Raw genomic sequence first — 25,131 nt, 5'->3', positions numbered from 1 at the left:
CTGCCCTTCCTGGGGCAGGGCTGGACTGCCGACTACACACTTTGGCAGGTGTGCTGGCACTGTGTAGGGGTGAAGTAATTTACATGTGTGTAGATATATGACTATCTTAGCTGCTGTAATTTATATAGTAATTATCCAAGCGCTGTAATAGTATTCTTAAATGGTGGTGAAAACGGTGCTCATGTCTAAATGAAGAACACCATGGAATGAACCCAGGGAGCGTCACTAGGGTGTGGTTCCTTCGGTGCATTGCCTGGTTTTGTCTCCAGTGACTGTTTTCTAACTTAGTAAGATATTGCTGAGACACATAAGCCAGTAAGGAGAGTGACATTAGGCCCTCTGGTATGACTCGAATTCAGGGAGTGTTGGCTCAGTAGCAGCCATGGTCTTCTCACATGGGACTTTGTATACAGGAGCAGTATGTATGCACCTTAAAGGGATAAATAATTTTTTACTGTATAAAGGCAAAACACTTGAAGTCACTCATGGTGGCACATACCTACACTGTCAGCAGTCCAAGAGGTCGACGCAGGAGGATTGCAAGTTGGAAAGCAGCATGGGAAACTTAGAGACTTGGTATAAATAAAAATTAAACACCTTGGGCTGGGGATGTAGCTCTGGGGCACAGCACCAGTGTGGCAAGCACAAGGTCCCAAGATGGATTTCTGGTACCAAAAAGAAAAAAAAAAAAAAAACCCTCTAAAATCTTAAACACTTAATCCATTTTTCTTTGCCTATCTGTATTTTTTCAAGTTAAAGTAGTTTAATTTTGAACAGATTGTCCTTTTGTAACCATTTGTGTTTGTCATATCTCACACACACCTATCATGCAAGCATCTGGGGAGGCTGAGGCGAAAGGATCGTGAGTTCAGTTCACACCTAGATGACTGATCCAGGGAGACCTTGTGTTCAGGTTTTAAAAAGGGGTGAGCTGTAGTCCCATGGTAGAAAATCCTTGGGTTTGACCCTCAGTACCAGTCCCCCCAATTACATTCTATACTTTAGAAAGAATAAAGTAATATATGTATATATGCATGTACTTACGTTTTGTTGATATATGTCAACAACCTCTTAGGTAAGTTTTACAGTGATTTTGATAAAGTAGGTTCAGCATAATTTTTTTGGATTTGGTTGTAAATATTAAAATGAGTTTGTGTTGATGAAAATGTATCAATGCTGCAGTATATACTTTTTTTTTTTTTTTTTTTTTTTTTTTTTTTTTTGGTGGAACCAGGGATTGAACTCAAGCCCTTGCACTTGCCAAGAAAGCAATTATTCTACTGAGCTGTCTCCCCAGCCCCACCAAAATTTTAAAATAGTGCAACTAGGGTTTTTATTGTAAACTAGCTTTAAAAAGCAGGATTTAAAATTTTTTAATATATAAAAACCGTGGCTGCTTCGCCCACCATCCTAGAAGGCAGGCAGGCAGAGGAAACCTGCTAACCCCTCTCCCCACCATCGCCTGAGCTTGCCTGAACTGTGACCACCTCTCTCACCAGTAGTGGAGGCATTGCAGAGCCCTGCCCGGCCCTCCCACTGTCATGGAAGCCTTGCCCACCTGCAGCCCATTATCTGCCATCACTGCTGAATCCAGGAGAATAGTCAGAGCCTAAAAAATGTCAACACAAAGGAGAAAAAGGCAATCTCAATCATACAGCCCACCCAGCACGAGTCCAGGAGACAAGGTCATAGAAGAACTTGGATGTCATACAACTGAAATTTCTGAAATGATAGCAAATGTAGTAAAGAAACAACTCCATTAGGCTATAGAAGGAATCAGATCAGAAATCATCTTCCAGGTAGAAAAAGAAATGACAACAATCATGAAAGAATTGCTGAGCACATCTAAAGACATAGATTAAAAAATAAATGAAGGACACTAGGAAAATGATGGAAACACTGAAAGAACAGTACAGGAAAGAATTAACTAGATTCAAACAGATATCCAGAAACTTAAAAATTCCTTTGAAAGGTAGCAAAACCACTTGAACGAAACTGAAGATAGAATTTCAGATCTTGAAGATAACCTTCCAGCTAGTGACCGTATTAGGAAAGATCTCTTAAACATAACAAGGAACCAGGAAATACCAATCCAACAGCCACAAGATGATGCAAAGAAAAACAGTTATTAAGACACATAGGTATCAATGTAATGGCAGGAGTCAACACAAATGACATAAAAGGAATATTTGCCGAAGTAGTAGTAGAAACTTTCCCAAGCATAGGAAAAGAATCTGACACACAGTTAAGTAAAATCAATATCAATCTATAACCAGACACATAACAATCAAGATCACATAAATCCTGCAAATGAACAGAATTTTAAAACCTGTTAGAGAAAAGAAACAGGTCGTCTATAATGGAAAGGTGATCCGTGGCTACTGGGTCGGCACCTAACAGTCAAAACATCCTGCGTGCTGTTTGTGTTCTATGGCTCTATATCCAGAGTTCACTGTCAGTTATTCATGATTATAGTGGGGATATTTGAAGAAAAAAAAAAAGCTTCCTACTCTGAACCTGGTCATAAATTAACTGAGAGACTTCCAGAGTTTTTATAAATAAAAATTGACAAATGAAAAGAAGCATACTGGCAGAGTGGATAAAGAAACAAAATCCAACAATATGCTGCATATAAGAAATACATTTAACTCAAAAAGAAATTTATAGACTAGAAGTTAAAGGATGGAAAGCAGTACTCTATGCCACAAGAAGCCAGAAAAAAAAAAAAAAGGGTAGCTATTCTGGTTGCTCACATGTAAACTTCAAACCAAGGCTGATTAAAAGAGATAAAGATGGTCACTACTTAGTTGTTAGGGGGAAAACTGCAAGAGGAAGAGATAATAATCATAAATATATATGCATCTAATGTAAGAACACCCAATTATATAAGACAAATTTTAACAGACATGAAAAATCAAATGAGCAATAACACAGTTATACAGGGGCACTTTAACACCCCATTGCCACAAAAATATGGATCAACTAGGAAAAAAACGAGCAAGGAAATAAAAGAGCTAAACAAAACCTGTGAAGAAATGGGTTTAGTAGACCTTAACAGTATTCCTCCCAACAGCATCAAAATACATATTCTTCTCAGATGCACACATGGTATTCTCCAAAATAGACCATAAGCTAGCACATAAAGGGTGCTTAAGCAAATGCATTGCACCTGCACTTATCCCATGCATATTATCCAACCATAGTGCAATGAAACTGGAAATTATTGACAAAAGAAAAAGCAAAAACTCCGTAAAGACATAGAAACTAAACAACACCCCTCCGAACAGTCAATATATCACAGGTGAAATTAAAGAAGAAAGGAAACAATATTTATAATCAAATGAAAATGCAGACACAACTTACTGGAATCTAGAAGATGCAATGAAAGCTGTCTTAAGAGGAAAATTTATAGTGGTACAGTCTCACATCAGGAAAACAGAACAAGTCAATATAAGCAAGCTCATGCTGCACCTCAACTCCTAGAGAAAAAGAACAAGTCAAGCCCAAAGCCCAAAGAAGGCAGGAAATTATAAAGATCAGAGAAGAAATAAATGTAATGGAGACAAAGAATACAAAGAATTAATGATTCAAAGAGTTGGTTCTCTGAAAGAATAAATAAAATTACTAAACTCCTAGTCAACTTTATCACAAAAAGGAAAAAAAAGCAAATTCATATAATAAGGAATGAAAATGGTGAAATTACTATGGACCCTGTAGAAATTCACATCATCAATACCTGCTTTCAAAATCTTTACTCTCACAGGATGGAAAACACAGAAGAAAGGAACCGATTCCAAGATACATATGTAATGCCAAAGTGGAATCAAGACATAAAAACTTTGAATAACCCAGTATCAGTCAATGAAATTGAAAATGTAATTTTAAAATATCTACTAACAAAAACCCAGGTCCTGATGGATTCACAGTTGAATGCTATAAGAAACTTAGAGAAGATTTAATGCCAATTCTTCTCGAGTTCTTCAGTGAAATTAAAAGGAAAGCAATTCTCTCAAACTCATTCGTGGAGGCAAACATCACTCTGATACCAAACCAGTGAAGGACCCAACCAAAAACAAAAACTATAGGCCAATATCCCTAGTGAACATAGATGCAAAAATCCTCAATAGTAGCAATACAGAATGCAGCAAGTCATCAAGAAGATTATACATCATAACCAAATGGAATTCATTCAAGGAATACAGGGTTGTTTCAAAATATGCAAATCCATACATGTAATATACCCCATCAACAGAGCTGAAGACAGAAACCTCATGATCATCTCAATAGATGTAGAAAAATCTTTTGAGAAAGTCCAACACTCATTGATGGTTAAAAAAAAAAAACTTGCAGAAAATTGAAGTAGTCTTTTCTCAACCTGTTAAAAGCAATCTATCACAAACCAATAGCCAACATCATACCAAATGGACCAAAACTTGAAAACCATCACTTTAAAATCAGGAACAAGATAAGAATGTCCACGTTCACCATTCCTATTCAGTATAGTTCTAGAAGCAGCCAGATCAATCAGACAAAAGAGAGAAATGAAACTTATAATCATTGGCAAGGACTAAATGAAATCATTATTTGCAGATGACATAATTTCTGCATAGAAGACCCCCCCAAAACTCCACTAACACTTGCAGATTTAATATCCAAATTCAGTAGCCAGGCAGAATACAAAGTCAACACTCAAAAATCAATAATAGCATTACTATACCTAAACAACAAGCACACCAAGAGAAATTAGGGAAATCATGCCTTTTTCAGTAATGTTCAAAAAAATGAAATACTTAGAAATCAATCTCACAAAGGAAATGAAAGACACAGTAAAACTTATACTACTCTGAAAAAAGAGATCAAAGTAGATATCACAAAATGGACAGATACTCCTTGTTCATGACTAGGAAGAACCAACAGTGTAAAAATGGCTCTGCTCCTAAAATTGTTATACAGACTCAATACAATCTCAGTTAAAATACAATTAGCATACCTCACAGGACTGGAGAAAATATTGCTAAAATTCATTTGGAATCAGAAGAGATCAAGAATAGCAAAAAGAATCCTAGGCAATAAAGGAAAGGCAAGACGCATTACAATTTCTGAGTTGAAATTATACTACAAAGCTATATTGATAAAATCAGCATGGTACTGACAAAAAAAAAATCTGAGGATCAGTGGAACAGATTAGAAGACACAGACACAACTACAAGCATTCAACAGCCTTATTTGTGACAAAGAGGCCAAACATATACACTAGAAGAAAGTCACTTTGATAAATGATGCTGGGAAAAACTGGCTTTCTCCATGCCAAAGACTACAAAAAGACCCACATCTATCACCATGTACAGAATTACCATCTCAAATGGATCAGAGATTTAAATACTAAAACGAAAACCCTAAATCTTCTGGAGGAAGAAGTAGAAAGTTTAAGACATAGTGGTAGGTAGAGAGTTCAAGAACAAAAGCCAAGCTGAATAGGAAATACTGTTCCCAAGAATCAACACTTGGGATCACATCTTTTTAAAAAGTTTCTGCATTTCAAGAAAAATACCCAATAGAGTAAAAAGAAAATCCATGAATTAGGAAAAAATTATCCCGCAGACCAAGGCATTCTATCTAGAACATATAAAACATTTCTTTAAAAATTAGGCTACCAGAATTTGAAGACCCAGTCAAAAAATGGGGATCTGAGATGAATATACACTTCACAAGTCAAATAAAGACAACAAATTACTATATGGAAAAGTGTTTAGCATCGTTGGTCATTCAGGTGATGTGAATTTAAACAATGCTGAGATTCTGTCTAGCCTCAAAAAGAATGACTGCCATCAAGAAGTCAACTAATAACAAATGCTGAAGGGGTTTTGGGAAGCAAAGGAAGCTTTCGCCACTATTGCTGGGAGTGTAGACTGGAACAAGCACTGTGGAAATGCCTCAAAAAGGTAGGATTACAAGTCCCATTGAACCCAGGTATTCTCCTCCTGGTTATTTTTCCAAATGCACTGAAAACACACCACAGTGATTTACATGTTCCCACAGTTTGTCATAGCTAAGTATTATAAACAACCCAAATGCCCATCAACTGAGGAATGGGTGAAAAAGATGTGGTATTTTACACAACGGAGTATTAGTCAGTTGCAAAAATATAAACTTGCATCTTTTATAGGTAAATGGCTGCAACTAGAGACCGTGTTGGTAAGTGAAATAAATCAGGCCCACGTGTGCAAACATTGTATTGTCTCTCTAGGGTATGAACCTGAAAGCATAAATAAAATCTGAATGGTACAATAGCTACTGTGAAAGGGAAAGAATTTGTGCAATGGTAAGGAAAAATTGGGATGAGGCAGTTGACACAATAAGGAAGGGAAAAAGATATATTTATGTATACATACAGGATAACTTGGATAATTGTACTGCTGATTTCTGCTTGTCTATGGAAAGGAGCAGTTAATGCTTAATTTTTCTTCTTCTTTTTAATTTCTGGCAGCTTTTTAAACCAATTTTGCATGTTTACTGTACAATTAATTTGAAGATAACATTATTTTATTTCCTTTTTACCATTTGTATTCTCTGTAAAAAATTAAAACATATCCAGTTTGATTATAATTTTAAAAGCATTTTGAGATCGCACTTACTCATCTATGCAGAAAAATAAGATTCTTCACATTTTATAAAAATTTATTCATTGCCCTAAAATACTATTTCACATTTTTGTTCTCTGTAATTTGTGCAGTTTTAAGGAGATTTTTAAATGTTAAGATAGCTTTGTCATCCCAGGGTGTTCTCATTAATTTTTGTTCATTCATATTTTGCCTTGTGTTCTGTGTTACTTTAGAAAATATGTTAGGTAATTTGTCAGCCACGTTACATTTTAAGTCACATTGTATAAGAATTTCTATTTTTTAGGAATTTGCTTTGCCAGTTCATTATCCCAAGAGACATGCGAAAAGGTGCTTTTATTAAAAAATCAGTAGCCTAGTCTGCACTGAGTTTCCTTGTGGAGGGAGCCTGTTGCTATTCAATGTTAAACTTGGTTAATTTTAAGAATAAGAAAAAGAGGCTCTCTGGCTGAAGGTATGCACTGTTCCATCTTTCTTTAGTGGCGAGCTGATGCCACCAGGGGAGAATCCTCCCATGCTATGGGGATGGGGCCTTGTGCTTTGCTTGAGCCGCAGTCCACAGTGTGCCCTCATGCCTGTTGCGTCCCTTGGCTGAGTAAAATCTCAGATGCCAGACACCATTCTGGGTAGATGAGCAAGAGCATATAATGGCACAGTTGCATAGAGTGGAGATTTTTCATTTTAATTTAATACAGAAAAGAGAAAACAGATAATCTGAACAACCTCAAAAATAAAGTATAACACCTTATAAATTTTACCCCTCAAATTGCACTTTCTCAAAATGACTTCCAAACACCGAAGTCCAGACAGATACCTGAAAGTGTTTCATTGCTGGAAAGTTGGCAGGACACTTTTCTCAGGACTAAAATTGAAAAAGTGCATCCTCAGGAATAACAGATCTGATTTTTCTGTCTGCCCTGTCCCTCTAGCAACTCAAGAAATTGAATAACTTATCTTCCCTCTAGTTATCTGAAGAGTGGGGTTTTTAATTCCTTGATTTTCTTTATTTTTAAAAATATTTTTATTTCATTTATTTGATACAGGATCTCACTACACAGTTCAGACATAGTGATCTTCCTGTCTCACCCTCTGCACTGGGATTACAGGCGTGTGCCGCCATGCTCAGTGTCAGGGCTGGCTAGGTATGCACGGTTTCTGGGGCTGGCGTGGCATGTGGTATCCAGGATGAAACTTGGGTCCGGTGGTTGGCAGGCAGGCACTTAGATTGCTGAACTATCTTCCCAGCCCCTCCTTGAGGTTTTTCATTCACATTTCTATTTACCTTTTAAGAACCAAATTCATGATAGTGAGGAGACCCATTTTATAAGATTATCTTAGACTAGGATTGAGAACTGAGTGGAATTGAATTCTGAGAAGGCCCCCCATGACCCAACCCTGTCACCTACAACCACTAATGTCACCTTGTACATGGGCATGTGTCATCCTTTTTATGGTTCAGGAGATCAAGACTCTGAGCTTGCCATTTTACATCTATTTAAGCATTGGCAGAGTTCCTGCCCATTGGCCCGGGAAGACTGTGGGACACAAAGAGAGCAAGCGGGCTCCCCGCCCTGACCTCGAGGTACTCGTGGCCAAGCCGAGCTTGCGGTTGTTAGGCTGTGGGACTAGGAGTTTGGGTAAGGCTCTTTCACCTGCTAACAGAAGTAGAGCTTGGGACCTCCTCTAAAAGGTGAAATAGTAGGATTCCTCACCAGAAAGAAGGGAGGCCAAAATGCCTATTGGAAAAGAGGTGTCTGCCTAAAGCCCCCGGAGACCAAGAAGGCAATTCCAAGTCTGAGCCCAGCCTGGGCAACTGGCAAATTAGTGAGATGCTGTCTCAATAATTTTAAAAAGTGAATGAATAAATGATGCAAAGGCTCTAGTTCAATCCCTGATGCTACTGAAACACACACACATACACACACACACACACAGACACACACACACACACACACACACACACACACACACAAACAAACCCGACTATTGTATTGAGTATGTAACTAAAAATAATTATCGACTAAAAAGAGTGAGACTTAAGCACAAGATGCTGGTTTTCTCTCTGGAGTGAATTTTACTTTACTGAACACCACTGTTGCTGTGGTTCACTTGAGAAAGAAAGGCCAGCAGTGGTCTCCTGCTCTCTTGGGACCTCCAGCATGGGCCAAGGACAATGGCGGGGGATCCGTAAAGGCTTATTGAACAAATGAGTGAAAAGAAGAGCAACCAAATGGGCTGACAGTGGCAAACTCTGAGTCTGGATTTCCTCAGATTCCTTGGCATGCACAGAAGTATGCGCTATAGTGTATTTTTTCTCAAGGAAAGATAAAAGGAGCAAGACCCAAAGAATAATGGAAACATAGAAGCATATTTTGTGCCAAGGTTGAGGCTATTAATTTACCTCAGTAAACATTTACTGAAGTAATAAAACTTGTTTCATGCCCCGGAGCTCACAACCATTGAAGACGACTTCAGAGACAGGTGCCCACCATAGAGGCCATCACCCACCATGCTTGGACGTGGTGTGGACTGATGATGGGGACCTGCAGCACTTCAAAAGAAAGGCAGTGCGCGTTTACATTTGTGTTTTATGGGGGTTTTTGTGTGTGTTTCACATGTTTTGTGAGTGATCAGTTGGGAGACTGTTCCAGTCATCTGAGAAAATAATGTGGCCTGAGCCAGAGTGTAATTTGGAAATTAATCTCAAAAATTAAAAATAAAAGCTTTTTAGAGATACATTTAGACCGTTGAGCTTTTTCTATTAATGTAGTAGTGCCAGTTAGTTGAAAAATTAAGTAAAACATTTACAGCGGCATTTTTTTTTATCCAAATACAATTAGAAAAATCTTATTCATTAGTTCCAACCCAAAAGGTGAAATTTCTCAGCTACTCCCATTTTCCGCAACAGAAGATCATTAACACAGATGATTTCAAAAGTATCAGCATGCAAGAAACTAACCATGGAGTCAAGCCGACCTTCGTCCATACCTTGCACTTGTTTTCCTGAACTATCCTCAACCTCAATATTCTTGTACATAAAATGAGAACAATGCTTGATTCTTTGGCTACAGAGTTGGTGAGATAATGGACATAAAACATCTAGCACAACAGTAGCATATTCTAAGCAATAACTAAGCATTTGTTTTTAATGTATAATGCACTTGTCTTTCAGGAAGAAAAACTGTATAGTAATCTAGAACTGTTTGCTTTATTTTGCCACTTGTATAATAGGACTCTTGTTAGCATATTTCCTCAATTTTATGTTTATCTGTCTTTTCTTCTTCCTCCAAATGTTTTTCCCTCAGCCTCATACCATTGCCTTGGGAGCACTATACTGTAGTGTTATTTGGTACCAACAATATAGAGCATAAACCTTTTTTATACTTTTCTGGGGACTCCAAGAAATTTAGCAAATAATGAAAAATTGTCCAATGGGAAAAAGAAGTCATGAAATTAACTAGCATATTGCTTGTCACACATTAACATCAACAACAGAAAATCACATGAGTTATAAACACTGAGGAAAGTGGTCATTATGAATCTTTTTTTTTTTCTCTCTTAAGCAATGAGCAGAGCTTTTGTAGAAGGGAGATGATTCACATTAAACAGATTGGCTGCACTCTCAGATGACAGAGCATCATTGTAGGCACTTGCAGTCCCTACAGAAAGTAAGGTTCTCTAAAGATTAGGCATCATGCGATGTCTTCCATTCTCTTAGGTACAATTTTATTTTTTAAGGCCTGTTTTCTAGCTGACCTCATGAGCCCTTTCACCAAGCAGAATAACAAGATGTCCCTGGAAAGATAGTTCAGCTCAGACTCAGATTATAGTACAAGAGAAACATAATAAAACCAGAAAAAGATATCAAGATGCCCAAATAAAAAGATCATTGACCAGAAGGGACTCTTATGGGACAGAATATTTGAAATACCAGAAATTTGAAAACTTACTTTGAGCAGTATGTAATAATATTTCCAGTAGCAAGAGATGACACATTCTATGTGTTGCTCAGCTTTCCTAGGACAAAATGATGCCTTACACAGAGAACTTGCAGGAAATGGCTCATTTGGCTTGTGGTTTTGGAGGTTTCTTTCCATCATGAGCTGGTTCCATCCCTGTGTTTCTGAGATGGGGCAGAACATCATGGTGGGAGAGCATGGTAAAAAAGAGGTGCTCCCTTCATGGTGCCCAGGAAGCAAAAACCAGGTAGAGCATGAGAGAAGGGGCTGGACACCAGGTACAGTGCCTAAGATCATGCCCCCATTACCCACCAGACATAACAGGAGTGTGCCTTACTAATCCCCTGGGTGTCTTCAAGCCACTCAAATGACAAGCAAAATTAACCATCATAAGAAGCACCAAGGTAGCAGAGTAGTGAGCACTGGAGAATGAGCCTCTCTGAAAGTCACAGTCCAGATGCTGCAACGTAGCAAGATGAGGAAGACCAAGAAGGAGGGAGGGTGGTTCCCGGGACCCAGGAAGCATGAATTTAAGCACGCAGAAAGATTGAGGAGAGAAGCTTCAACAAAAGAGGGGGAGCCTGTCCTGGTGGCACATACATGTAATCCCAGCAATTGGAAGGCTCAGGCAGGAGGATGGATGCAAGTTTGAGGCCAGCTAGGCCACAAAGTGAGCTCAAGACTAGCCTGAACTTCATAGTGAGACCCCATCTCAAACACACACACACGCGTGCACACACACACACAGGGAGCTGGTGGCAACTTCTCCCTGAGATGTGTCTAACTGTGTGAGAGGAGAGGTTTAAATGTGTGGAGACACAGTGACTGCTGACAACCCCAGAGGCTTCCACAGAGAGATACAATGGTGGTGGGAAACAGTGGGCATGAAGGACCGCACCAGCTGGCAATGAGTGCTGAGGGTGCCATTGTCCCACATGACAAACAGTTGGCTAGGAGCCAACTTGGAGAAGGGCCGACTGAAATCTGAACTCAGCCTGGCTGCAGGCTCTATCAAGCAGCTCCCAGAAGGCCTCAGGCCCAAAGAAGGTGCACTGAGAACTGTGGCCTAAGGAGTCTAGTCTCAGCCGGAAGGTGTAGGCTTTCTAAGATTATCCACTACCTCAGAAAGGTACTGCTGGCTTGCTGGGATAAATCAACACATGAATTAGGACTCTATCCACAAATTCTCTACCAGTGACAGCAGAAACATACCTGGAAGTGAGACTTTTTTTCTTTTTGCTTTTTTCTTTATACCTCTTGCTTATTTGTTTTTGCTGTTGGTGGTGGGTTTTTTTTGTTTTGTCTTGTTTTGTTTTTGCTTGTTTGTTTTTGGTTTTTTTGTTTTGTTTTCCCCCCCTCCATGGTTTGATCTTTTTATATGAATGTGAACATCATTTCTAGCCTCTTTGCAGTTGTGGTTCATTTCTGTGCTTCTTATCTCTTCCTTCTCTCTTTGTCTCTCGCCTTCTGCACCAGCTTCCCATTAGCATGATCCCTTTTATTCTCCAACCTTCTGACTCTGACAGCTACCTCTTCTTGCACTTCTCTATTTTCTCCCTAACCCATTTTAAATTTTAACCAATGAGGGCAAAATTGACATATGAAGGACTTGTATAGTGTATATAATTTTCTGGTTTGTTTTAGAATTTGTTGTCTGACCACAAATCTAGTTCTAAGGTTAAAGGTAGCAAATTAGTGGTTAGCTCAGTTTGTCAATTTCTAGGCTATACTTCTCTATACAAAAGTGACATAGTTATTATAAAAAACTGTTCCTCCAGGTATTCCAAGACTAAGATTGACTAAGAGTCCTATAAAATACTGTGGCACAGTGCCAAAGAACCAGGCAGCAACTTCTCATCCTTAACAAATTAAAGATGTAGGATCTTAAAACAGATTCAGAACCCAAAAATCAGCTATAACTAGAAGATACCTCAGAGAAGTGGTCATTTCCTAAAAGTTATAAATATTAGCAACAAAGCAACCCACTATAGGTAACTTATAAGCATCATCCCAGGAATTAAACTGAAAAAAGAAAATGAGACGACACTTAAGATGTAGACCTGGACATCCAGTTGACCAGAGGCAAACCCAGGGAGTGGAGAGGTGGGACAATCTGAACACCACCCACCTGGCCTTTCCAGAGTAGTAACACAAAAGCAATTGGATGAGGCTCCAGAAAGAAATAAAACCAAGAATAATTTCTCCAATAACTGCAAAGATGGTGTCCACAATGAAAATCATTCTTAGTGATGCTAAAGCAGATACAGACAAAAAAAGGAGCTGAAGAAAATTATGGAAGCCATGAATGATCAGAATAAGAAAGAAATGGAATCCATGAGGCAGAATCAAGCAGATATCCAGAATAAAAATTCCATTGAATGCATCAGCAACAGATTAATCCAGTGTAAGGAAAGCATCTAGGATTTAGAAGACAGGCTTGCAGTTAGCAATCATCAAAGAAAGGTTTCTTAAAAATAGCAGGTGACCATGAGAAATCAATAACATCAGCTGCTGTATGAGGCAAAGAAAAATAACTTAAGATTGGTTGGAGTCAATGAAAAGCAGAAGATACCACAAATGCTATAAGAAAAAATGTTCACAGATGTCATAGCAGGAAACTTCCCTCTAGAGAAAAAGAATTTGATACATAGTTAAGTGAGGCATAACGAACTCCAGTTAGCCATAATAAAATAAATCTACAGCCAAGTCTGCCATACTCAGAATTCCATAAATTGATCTTAAAAGTTGTTAGGGAAGAGAACCAAAGCACCTATAAAGGAAAGACCATCAGAATCACAGGCAACTTCTCAGCACAAATCCTCAAGTCAATGAGAAGTTGGAGGGAAGTATTGCAAGTTCTAAGGGAAAACATCCTTCAACCCAGATGTATGTATCATGAAAACCCAATGGAAAAATAAGATACTTTAATGAAAAAGAACATCTGAGGAAATTTGTGGTCACCAGATCAGCACACCAAAATATTTTGAAAGACATTCTAGAAAGAGATAGCAAGAACTACAACTCCATGAACATCAGCAGAAGGAATCCACCAGGCAAGGCAAATAAACAGAGGGGAAAGGTGGGGGGGGGAGCCAACAACAAGCAAATAACATGTCAATAATAAGTTAATGCACATCAGTTATAACCATCAGTGTTACTTATCTCAGCTCACCTATCGAAAGACACATATTGGTAGAATGGATCAAGAAAAAAAAAAAGAAAAAAGAAAAAAGAAAGTCCAGTGATATGCTGCATAAAAAAAGCATCTAATTCAAATGAAATTCACAGACTACAAGAATAGAAAACAATACTCCATTCAACAGGAACCCAGAGAAAAGTAGGAGTGCCTATTCTATTTCCAGATAAAGTGAATTTTAAGCCAACACTGATGAAGAGATAAGGAAAGTTGCTACATCCTTATAAAGAGAACAATCCAAGAGGAAGAGATAACAGTCATAAGTGTATAGGCAACAAATGCCAGTGCACACAACTATATAAAATATTAACAGGCATGAAAATTTTAAGCACTAATACAGTTGTATTATGGGTCCTTAATACCCCCTGCCACAATAATATCAACTAGATAAAAAAATTAACAATAAAATATTCTAACTGAACCAAACTTCTGAACAAATGAGCTCTGTAGGTGTCCACAGAGTGTTCCACACCACAACATCAAAATACACATTCTTCTCAGCTGCACATGGATGTTCTCCAAAATAGACTACATACTAGCTCATAGAACATGTTTAAATAAATGCAAATGAATTGAAATTTTACCCTACATATTATCCCCTATATATGGTGCAATGAAATTGGAAATCAATGGCACAAGAAATTATAAGAACTTCATTAAACACATGGAAATTACATAGCATCCTCCTGAACAACCAATTGGTCACAGATGAAATTAAAAAAGAAATTAGACAGTATCCACAATTAAATGATAATGACAGTACAACATACTGAAATTTATGAAATACAAGGAAAACAGTCCTAAGAGGGAAATTTATGGCTGTGAATATCGATATCCAGGAAACAGAGCAAGCACAAATAAATAACTTAATGGTGAACCTCAAACTTTTAGGAAAAGCATGGGCTTAGTCAAAAATTCATGCAACGGAGGAAATTCTAAAGCTCAGAGCAGAAATTTATGCATTGGAGACAAAACAATACAAAGGATCAATGAATTGAAGAGCTAGTTCTTTGAAGGATGAAATACAAACACTACTCCAACTTTATTTTTAAAAAAGGAAAAATTAAAATCTACATAATTAGAAATGAAAAGGGTGAATTCACAATGGACCCTGGAGAAATACAGAAATTCATCTATATCTACTTTGAAAACTTGTACTTCAGTAAGATGGAAAAATACAGAAGAAATGGGCCACTTCCTAGATCCATATGAATTACCAAAGTTGAATCAAGAAGATATAAAAACCTAAATAAACCAATATCAATCAATGGACTCAAAGATGTAATTAAAAACTTACCCACAAAGAAAAGCCCAGGCCCTGACAGATTCATTTCTGAACTTGTCAAGAAACTTGGAGATGACATAACACCACTGCTTCTAAAACTCTTTAATGAAATTAAAAGGGAAGAGATATTCCCAAATTCATTACTGGAAACAATCATTACCCTGATACCTAAACTGGAGAAGAGCCTAACCAAGAAAGAGAATTACAGGCTAATCTCCATAATGAACATAGATGGAAAATTCCTCAATAACATACTAGCAAATAGACTGTATCAAATCATGAAGATGATTATATGCCAAGACCAGTTAGGATTCATCTCAGAGTGCAGGGATGGTTCAATGTATGTAAATCAATAAATATGCTGTATGAAGAGAGCCAAGGACAAAAAACATATGATCATCTCAGTAGATGCAAAAAAGGCTTTTGACAAAGTCCAGCCCCCATACATGATAAAAACCCTGTAGAAAACTGGATTAGATAGTCTTTTTCAAAGTCTGATAAAAGACATCTATGACAAACCAACAGCAAACATCATACTAAATGAACAAGGACTATAATCTTTCTCTCTAAAATGAGGAATAAAATAAGGATGTCCATTGTGTCCATTCTTATTCAATATAGTCCTGGAAACTTTAGCCAGAGCAATTAGACAAGAGAAAGAAAGAAAAAGAATAATGATAGAAAAGGAAGAAATTAAGTCATCATTATTTGCAGTTGACATGATATTCTACATAGAAGACCCCAAAACCTCCACTAAACACTACTATATTTAATAAATTCAGAAACATAGTTGGATGCAAAGTCAAGTCTGAAAAATAAATAGCCCTCCTGTATATGAATAACAAATTCACTGATAGAAAAATTAGGAATAATACACCTTTCACAAATACTTCCCCTGAAAAGCAAATACTTAGGAATCAATCTAACAAAGAATGGAAAAGACCTCTACATTGAAAACTACCATACTCTGAAAAAGCTTGAAGTGAATATCAGGACTTGATATCCCTTGCCCATGAATAGGAAGACTCAATCTAATGAGAATGGCCATATTTCCAAAATTGTTCTAGAGAATTAATGCAATTCTGATATGAATTCCAATAGCATATCTAGCATAATTATAGAAAACCTAAAATTCATTTGGAACCAAAAGAGTTCTAGTATATCTTATTGGCAACAAAGTCGAAGTATCACTGACTTGAAATTATACTGCAAAGCTCCTGTGGTAAAAGCACAATACTTTAGAAAAAAGACCCAAAGATCAGTGGAATGGAGTAGCTGATGCAGAAACAATTCCAGGCTTACTCAGCCACCTTACCTTTGACAAAGTTGCCAAACACATTCACTGGAAGAAAGATAGCCTATGTTTTATTTTAGTTTAGCTTAATTTAGTTTGAAGAGTAAAAACAAAAGCAAAAATGAATAGCAGAAACAAAGACAAAAACAGGGTAACCTACAACAACATGTGTGTTATAGATTTTCAAAACAAGAATAGCTAATTAACTGTGGTTGTTATATTTAGTTTTATCATCAAATCTGTTGCTCAGTTTAACATACAGTTGGGCAAGATTGGACAAATAAATATTACCCCCTGCTTTCAAGAAATCTTAAATTTTTTATTGTCTTTTTTTTACTTTTAAAAAAAGTTTATATCAATCAGAGTATAATAATTGACAAGACATTAGACCTGGTACACATTTAGAAGACCAAGATAAGAGGTATTTTTGTATTACACATTGCTGTCAATGTACTTGTTTAAATTGCAGATATCCGCATATAGAGTTGGTCAAGTTGAAAATTCTATACATTAACTGCTATTTTCAAAAAACTGATGGAAATTGTTGGTACAATTATCTCAGCCAACCTGTATACATACTTACCTGCTTTTCCCCCTTTTTTCCTATATATATCATTTCTCTCATCTTTGTTGTTTAATCCTTAAGTTTAGTTTCTTTCTGTTTTACTATTATCTATTACACTTTTCAGGTTTTATTTCTTCTTTCAGGGTCTTACACTAGGGAGACAATATGATATTTACACATGTGGGTCTGATTTATTTCACTTAGAAGTATGGTCTCTGGTTGTATCCAATTACCTATAAAGGCTTCAAGTTTGTCTTTCTTTGCAGCTGTGTAATACTCCATTGTATAAAAATAACCACATCTTTTTTTTTTCCACATACCTTTATTTATTTATTTATTTACTTATTTATTTTGTGTGTGGCCAGCTCAGCCCACCAGGGGGCGGGCGGGCTGGCATGTGGTGCTGGGGGGTTGAACTGTGGTTCCTGTGCTTTGCTTGGCTTAGCTTGTTCTAAGTAGGTGCTTTAGACCACTGGGCCATCTCACCAGCCCCCCACATCTTTTTTATCCATTCCTCAGGTGATGAGCATTTTGGTTGCTTTCAAGATTTGGCTATAACAAATTGTGCTGCTATAAACATGGATGCACATATATCACTATGCTATGTTTTCAGATCTTTGGGGAAAATTCCCAGTATGGGAAAAGCTAGATTGAATGAGATTTCCAGTTCTAGTTTAGTTTAGTTTTTTTGTTTGTTTGTTTGTTTTTTTTTTGTGGAACCAGGGATTGAACTCAGACCCTGTGCTTGCCAGGGAAGCACTTATTCTACTGAGCCATCTCCCTGGCCCCTCCAGTTCTAGTTTTTTGAGGAGTCTCCACACTGATTTCTATGGTGGTTGTACCAGTGTGTATTCCCATTGATAGTGGAGATGGATTCCTTTTTTGCCACAGCCTCTCCAGCATTTGTTATTGGTTGATTTCTTTATGATAGCTATTCTTTCTGGGGTGAGATGGTATCTCAATGTTGTTTTAATTTGCATTTCTCAAATGGCTAGTGCTGTGGAACAGTTTTTTATGTATTTATTTGCCACTGGTATTTCTTCTTCTGAGAAATATGTATTCATCTCAGATACCCATTTTTCGACTGGGTCTTTAAATTTTGGGGACTGAATTTTTTTTTTTTTTTTTTTTTTTTTTTTAGTTCTTTAGATAGTCCAGGTAGAAGACCTTTGTCTGGAAGATTATTGGTAAAAAAAAATCAACAACTGGAATCACATCTTATTAAGATTTTTCACTGCAAGGGAAACCACAGTGAAGAGACAACCCACAATGTGGGAAAATGTTAGCCAGCTGTTTCTCAAACAAAAGGATTACTATTGTAAACACATAAAGAACTCAAAAAAATTAGACTTTCCAAATTTTATGACTCAATCCAAAAACAGGCATCTGAGATGAATATATACTTCTCAGATGAAGAAATACAAACAGCAAATAAATATATGAAAAACTTTTCTATGCCACCATTCAAGAGATGCAAGTTAACATTTAGAAAGAAATGCTGTTCAGAAATCAACCAGTAACAACTGCCACAAGGTCTGTGGAAAGAGAGGCGCCTATCTCCTCTCAGCGGGAGAGTGTACTGGTGCAACCACAGTAGAAATCAATGTGGAGATTCTCCAGAAAACTCAGATTGGAGGCTCTATTTGATCCAGCTGTCCTCTTCCCCTTCTGGATAACTTCTGTGAAGAATTAAAAGCTTCATACTTGGGCTGGGAAATAGCTCAGCAGTGTAAGTGCCAACCCAGCAAGCACAAGGATCCTGGTTCGATGGCTGGTACTGCATGCTGAGCTAGCCACTCAGCCTGGGCATGCCTGGCCAGCTGCTGAAACCAGGTGTGGTGGCGCATGCCTGTAATCCCACTTCTGAGGAGGCTAGAGCAGGAGGATCACTATGAGTGAGCTGCATAGCGAGACCCTGTACCAAATAAATAAATAAAATTTTACAAAACCTTCATATTACAGTGATATATGTAAACCAATGTTTATGACTAGATCTTGAAAGCAACCCAAATTCCCATCAACCAAGGAATGGATAAAAAAAGATGTGGGCTTTTTAAACAGTGGGTTACTACTCAGCCATAAAAATGATAAACTGGAGACCTTTAGAGGTAAGTGTCTTGAACTCAAGACCATACTCATAAGTGGAATAGACCACACACACGTGTGTAGATATTGTATGACCTCCCTAGTGTAAGAAGCGGAAAGAGAAAATAAGATCCAAAATGCATTGTGGATATTATAAAATGGGAAGAATCTTGAAAAGGAAAGAGAAACTGGGGTAGGGAGTGGAGAAAAAAGGGAAAAGAGTGTGTGTGTGTGTGTGTGTGTGTGTGTGTGTGTGCATACACACACATATATACAGTATATTATGAATATATCTGATTTTATGTCACTAACTTTCTTAGTTGATTGTAAAGAGAGGTTTCTTCTAACTGTTCATACAATTAAATGCTGATATCTTGTACTCTGAGTAACTGATTTAAAACTAACTGTACACAGTGTGTTTACCATCATTACCCTCCTGTTACCTTGTTTTAAAATTTGGAGGGTTTTTTTCTCTCTAATATAAAACAGCATGCCAGGTGTGGTGCACATGCCGGCACTCCCAGCACTCAGGAGGCTGAGGCAGGAGGACCATTATGATTTCAAAGACCAGCCTAGGCTACAAATGGAGCTCAGCTGTGCCTCAACTATGTAGCGAAACCCTGTCTCAAACAGACACAAAATAAATAAAAAAATAAAAAAAGATTAACCATCTGTCTTAGTTACTGTTCTCTCGTTGCTGGGACAAATACCCGACACCCAAATTGAAGGAAGGAAAGGTTTATTTAGCTCACAGTTACTGGAGGTTTCAGTCCACACTCAGCTGGCTCCAACGCAGAGCAGCACATAGCAGGAAGCACCCTTTCATGGTGGAGGCAAAGAGCAAGAGCTCAAGGGAGGGGTAGCAGCAGCTCAAGCAGTAGCTTCTCTTCCCTCCTTACATTGTAATGCAAATTACCTGCCCCAGGCAGGTGCAGCAACCACACCCACAGTAATCATTCACAAACTCCAGAAGCCACCCTAAGACTACAGGAGGCTTTGGGGGGACACCTAGACACCATAACACCATCACGGTCTGAAATACTTAAAAATGTTTACTTGTACATGTTTGCAGGATATAATGATTACCTTCACCATGGGAGCATGATGCCAGTGTATAACACTTATTTATACTGAGACTCAAACTCAACGACTGCACCCATGAGCTATATCCCTGGCCTCCATAACACAGTTTAATTCCTCTTAATTTCCCTTCCCTTCCTTCACCTCCCTTCTCCCCCATCTCCCTCCTCTATCTCTTGGTTCCCTTCTCATATCCAACAGTTCTAATTCCCTGTTTTCTATTATGTTTCTTCTCTTTAAATTATTTATACTTCCCCTGTCAAATTTTGGGTGAATGGTAAGGACAGATTCCCATTCATATTTTTGGAAATTTTTACAACTACTACTGTGAAACAAATGAATAAATTAATTTAGTATATGTTTGGAGGTTCCACTTTCTGTTTTCTTTGTGCTCAGTAATATTAGTCTTTGTTTCTTTTTCTTTCTTTTCTTTTCTTTTTTTTTTTTTTTGGTGGAACTGGGGATTGAACTCAGACCCTTTCGCTTGCCACGGAAACACTTATTCCACTGAGCCATCTCCCCGGCCCCTGTCTTTAGCAAAAAATAGAGTAACATTTAAGTTAACCTTAAGACTTGCAAACAGTTGAAAAATCAGAGGGAAGAAGTCTTTTAAGCAGTAAAAACAGATGTAATGTAATGTCTCGACTAAAACCTGTGCCCTTTGATAAGGTCAAGAAGTCGGTATCTAGTTCCTTGGATTATTGTAGGTTTGAAGTAGCAAATTTAGCACTTCTGCACTGTAAGTGGTGGATGGGATATGAAAGCCCTTACAAATAGACCCAAATGCTTAGCACAGCCATTGGGGTTCTCTGTTAGCCAGACAGAGGGGACCCTCTTAGCCTCATTGGTTCCCCAGTGGCATCTCTGCTTTTACAGCCAGGTACAAAGATCAGAGTCCATAATGGTCACCTGGGAAGATCTAACCACATCTGTGTCATGTCTTATAAGAAATTCAGAGAAGCTGGAGAGATTTTTATCTGGTAAAAATAAATGTTTGGGTCCAGACATGCATAAAACTCCTAAATTTGGAAAGTTTACTTGCATGAGTTTATTATTTTCAAAGCATCTCCTCTGCTCCAGGTATTCTAGGTGTTGGGATACTTTTAAAATTCTGCAGACTGCCTGCCTCGTGGGCTGCCTTAAGGGGTCAGATGTGGCTCACGTGGTGCAGAGTGACAGCAGGCTAGATTTTGCTCTGGGAGGACAGGGCATGTTGTAATACCAGGTTTGCAGCCGATTAAGGAATACAGTGTAGGTCCCCAGCCAAAGGGACGTTGGCGTGTTCAAGCCTTGTGCAGCATAAAGGAGGCCAACAGCAGGAATGAGCTTGGCATGCTCCATTCTTCCTGAAATTCTCCAGAGAGGAGGGCAGCTCAACTCATTTCTCTTCCCTTTAGAAAGTCCAAGAGGGGAAATAATGGGACGGAGGAGCGCGCAGTGCTGGGAGAATTTATAAACCTGATGAGGGCACTTAGAAACTTTACAATCTGCAGGATGTTACCTTTTCTTTGCTTTCAGTTTGTTTTTCTTTTCCATCTGTGAAACAGGCCCAGTGTACGGCCTAATCTGTGAGTTCATAGTAATCGTTGTATGAAGTAACTGCCGTGAAGGGCTTGATGATGCAGCTCTTGGCTGTGGAAATGGCAGTGATGGTGATTGTGACCTCCTTTTGGGTCTTCCTGCTTGCCTTGTGCTGTGACATTATTGCCCAGGTGTTGTGTGGCACTAGTCATCCCCTCATAGTTCTAGTTTTTTATTTTTTATTAGCCTCTGTTTTCTTCACATAAACTTGCACTGTGCTTCATGGCTCCCGTTGGTATCCCCTCTCTGCCTTCTTTTCTAAGTGTCACCCCCTTGACTCTTCACTTCAGCCACTCTGGCTTTTTCTCCCCCCGTCCTGCTCCCACTGTTCCTGCTCTCTCCTGCTGTCTAGCTAAGTTCGTTGTGTTCCTTGGATGGGTTGGGTAGATGGGTCCCTCACTGTCCTGGGCCTAGGTTTTTCAGATTCTTCCAACTCCCCTTTTGCGAATCCGTGTGTGGTCTTCTGCATTTGGGCTTTCAGCTGCAGAAGAGCAAGAACTAGGTCCTCCTTTGTTCTGCTCCATGTGTAGTATAAAGTACCCAGGTCTTTAGCTGGCATTGCCTGAATACTTACTTGGAAATGAACAAATGGGTGGGTCCAATATTTGTAGCAGTGAGGGCCCCAGCTCTTACCTTGCCCAGTATGTAAATTCCTTTGGGACAGCCTAAGCTCTGCCTGAAAACCTAGTGACAGGAAGCTGCTCATTAGGTGATCATTGATTCTTTTGAACAAATCATTGTTTAAACCTATTTCATGATATATGTCTTTTGTAAGAAAGTGACTGTACACCATTTAAAATGCTTTAGTGTGATCCCTCCCCTGAAAATACCCCATAAGATAAAGGTGGTGTTATTCTCATTACTGTTTTAACTTAATGTTGAATTTGATTATTAGTTGCAATACACATTTAATTTTCTATTAAAAAAGAATGATATATTTGTGTTTGTTTGTTTGTTTATTTATTTATATTGGCACTCTTGGCAATTTTTGTCCACAACTGAGAAATAAAACACATGTCAATTTTTTTTTAATTTCTGTCTTAAGTGGGTCCATGTATATATGTTCATATGCATATATATGCATGTGCATGTGGATGTATGTATTCAGTTTCTTCCTAATGGGGAATGGGAGAAAAGGAGTCTAACTGGGAAACATCCAGTTTTCCATTAGATCTCATTTGTTATGCATTTATCCTTCGCAATTACGTTTGAACTGCAGAATCTGGCAGGCCTCATTAGAAGGCATTTGAGGATAACTGTTCTTTTTGGATCCTAGCCATTTACAGTATTTGAAAACAAAGAACAAAACAAAGAAAATGAGGTTATTTTATTGAATGTTTATAGTTTTGGGAAAGAGCAGTTAAAAAAGGAATCTTTCATTGGTTCATGGTTTGAGATTACCAAGTTTTCTCAACCTTTAATTTTGAGTATTTGAAAACCACCATGAGGTTTTTTTGTGTTTAATTCTTTGCAAGACAGTGGAATGTAAATAGACAGAATAGCGAAACCTAGATGACCTTAGAATAATGTTAAAAGGGACAGGAATATTTAATGAGTTCATCTGCTTTACACCCTAGGTCGCAATGCAATTGTGGACTCGGGCTGAATCACACGTGCTAGTCTTAGCTCTTTCTCAGGAGAATTCATATTTAATCATATAGGTTTCAGAACTGCTAAAACCTCTTAATAATGTTATGCATGTTGAACAATAGTAGTGATGTTGACTTCATAATAGTAACAAGAGAGGCAGTGGGAAAATGTTGGGTTTTGGAGGTGGCCAGATGTGGCCACCTACACTGGCTGGCCGTGGGCTGTCTTCCAGCTCCTGCTAATAGCAGCTAACATTTATTGAGTGCTGACCAGGTGCCAAGCACTGCACTAGGTGATTTAGATAAGTTATCTCACTTAGCTTGGAGGACAATAGTGGTATCTCCACTTTATACATTTCAGACGTTAGGTGACTTGCCAAGTTTGTGTAGTTCCCAGTGGAGTGGAGTTGTAGTCTTGGTGTCTGCAGTTAAAGCCCAGTCTTTTTCCAGCTGTTCTTGCCTGGATGTTTTTAATTTTTGAGTTGGTAGCTTTGTCATTACTTCTAACTCCAGGATTTCATTGTTGCATATAATTCTAATGTGTTAATTAAATGAAATATAAAGATGCATGTTGAGTATTTTCAGGAAGTTTAAAACACTGGCTCTTAATAGGTCTAAGAACATAAACCTGCAAGTGGTTGTTTGTAGTGTGTGTGTGCGCATTCATGGGTGGTGTGTGGGGTGTGTGTGTGTGTGTGTGTGTGTGTGTTACTAGAGGTTGATCCCAGCTCCTTGTGCATGCTAAGGTTGTACTCTGTGGCTGAGCTAGACTCCAGCTATCAATGCTAGAAAAAGAACATGGATCTCCCTCCCTCCCTCCCTCCCTCCCTCCCTCTCTCTTTCTTTCTTTCATCGGATCCATAGTGGTCCTCCTGTCTCAGCTTTCCCAGCACTGGGATTATAGGCATGCACCACGCCTGTGCGGCATACCCAGCGTTCTTGGGCTGGCAAGGCATGCCATGCCAGGGATCAAACCCAGGTCCTTGTGCTTGCCAGGCAGGCACTCAGACAGGAGTTATCTCCCCAGCTCAGAATGAGGATTTTTAGACCTACTCTTCATGAGGTTTTTAATAAGACACGGGTCTGTTGTCCATTTACTCACTATAGCTGATGGCTTAGTTGGTGATCAGAGATTAGTTTAAAGTTTCATCAGGAGTTGTCAACAACTTCAGTCCTGGTTATGACGCTTGAGGCTCCACAAACAACAATGAGAACAACCTCAAAATGTTTTTAGCTGAACCATGTTCCCTTTGCAAACTGTTTCTTAATAGAACACTCATAATCCAAAATTCTAAATATCATTTATTCAAATAGTACTAATTTTCTTTTTTCCTTTAGTTGGGATGAGGGGTAATGGAGTTTGAGTAACTTGGTACCATGTGAGGTTTTTTTAAAGAGAAAAAACAATGAAAATGATGGCACAAAATTTCAACATAACATAGATTAACAAGGGTTATTATAACGCATATTGTTATCTTCAAAGTAGTTGCTCAGCTTACAAGATATAGGCATGAAAAATTGATCAGATAGTATAAGTACAAACTGTGGCTTTCAATGAATGAATAGAAATTAGTAGTGTGATTATTCTAGCTATCTTGTGTGTGCAGGTACATAGATGCCCTAACGATTTTAATTTTTCTCATATATCTTTAAGGTGACTCTTAAGGGGGAATTTCATCTCTCTCCTTTACCAGGTTGGTCCTGGTTTCTAAAACCTTAGGTTGGAATCGTGTGCAGATGAAATGTGTCTACCAGGCTTCCTCCCATCAAACCCTGCCTCAGATTTTGAAGTTAAAAAAGAACGAAAAAAAAAAAAAAAAGAATGAACCTCATAAAATACTCTTTCCTCATGTCGGTCTGGTAGGTTAAAAGAAAAA

At 38.2% G+C, this 25,131-nt stretch overlaps 1 protein-coding gene and 1 long non-coding RNA gene across 4 annotated transcripts in view; one reads left to right on the top strand and one right to left on the bottom strand.

Annotated features, from left to right (window-relative positions):
• The window catches only part of Nr3c2 (nuclear receptor subfamily 3 group C member 2), a 388,454-nt gene that overhangs the window by 93,766 nt on the left and 269,557 nt on the right, over nucleotides 1-25,131 (top strand). The gene's annotated exons all lie outside the window — the stretch shown is intronic.
• Nucleotides 2,314-24,792, bottom strand: LOC111818778. Its single transcript, XR_002822691.1, has 3 exons — nucleotides 24,693-24,792; nucleotides 8,665-8,670; nucleotides 2,314-2,329 (listed from the first exon to the last, which is right to left on the bottom strand). It is a non-coding gene; the product is annotated as an uncharacterized LOC111818778 (long non-coding RNA).

Source organism: Octodon degus, unplaced genomic scaffold, assembly GCF_000260255.1.
Source record: "Octodon degus isolate 3935 unplaced genomic scaffold, OctDeg1.0 scaffold00101, whole genome shotgun sequence".
Taxonomy (NCBI): domain Eukaryota; kingdom Metazoa; phylum Chordata; class Mammalia; order Rodentia; family Octodontidae; genus Octodon; species Octodon degus.
The sequence above is the reverse complement of the archived record's forward strand: the minus strand, read 5'-3'. Positions and strand labels throughout refer to the sequence as shown.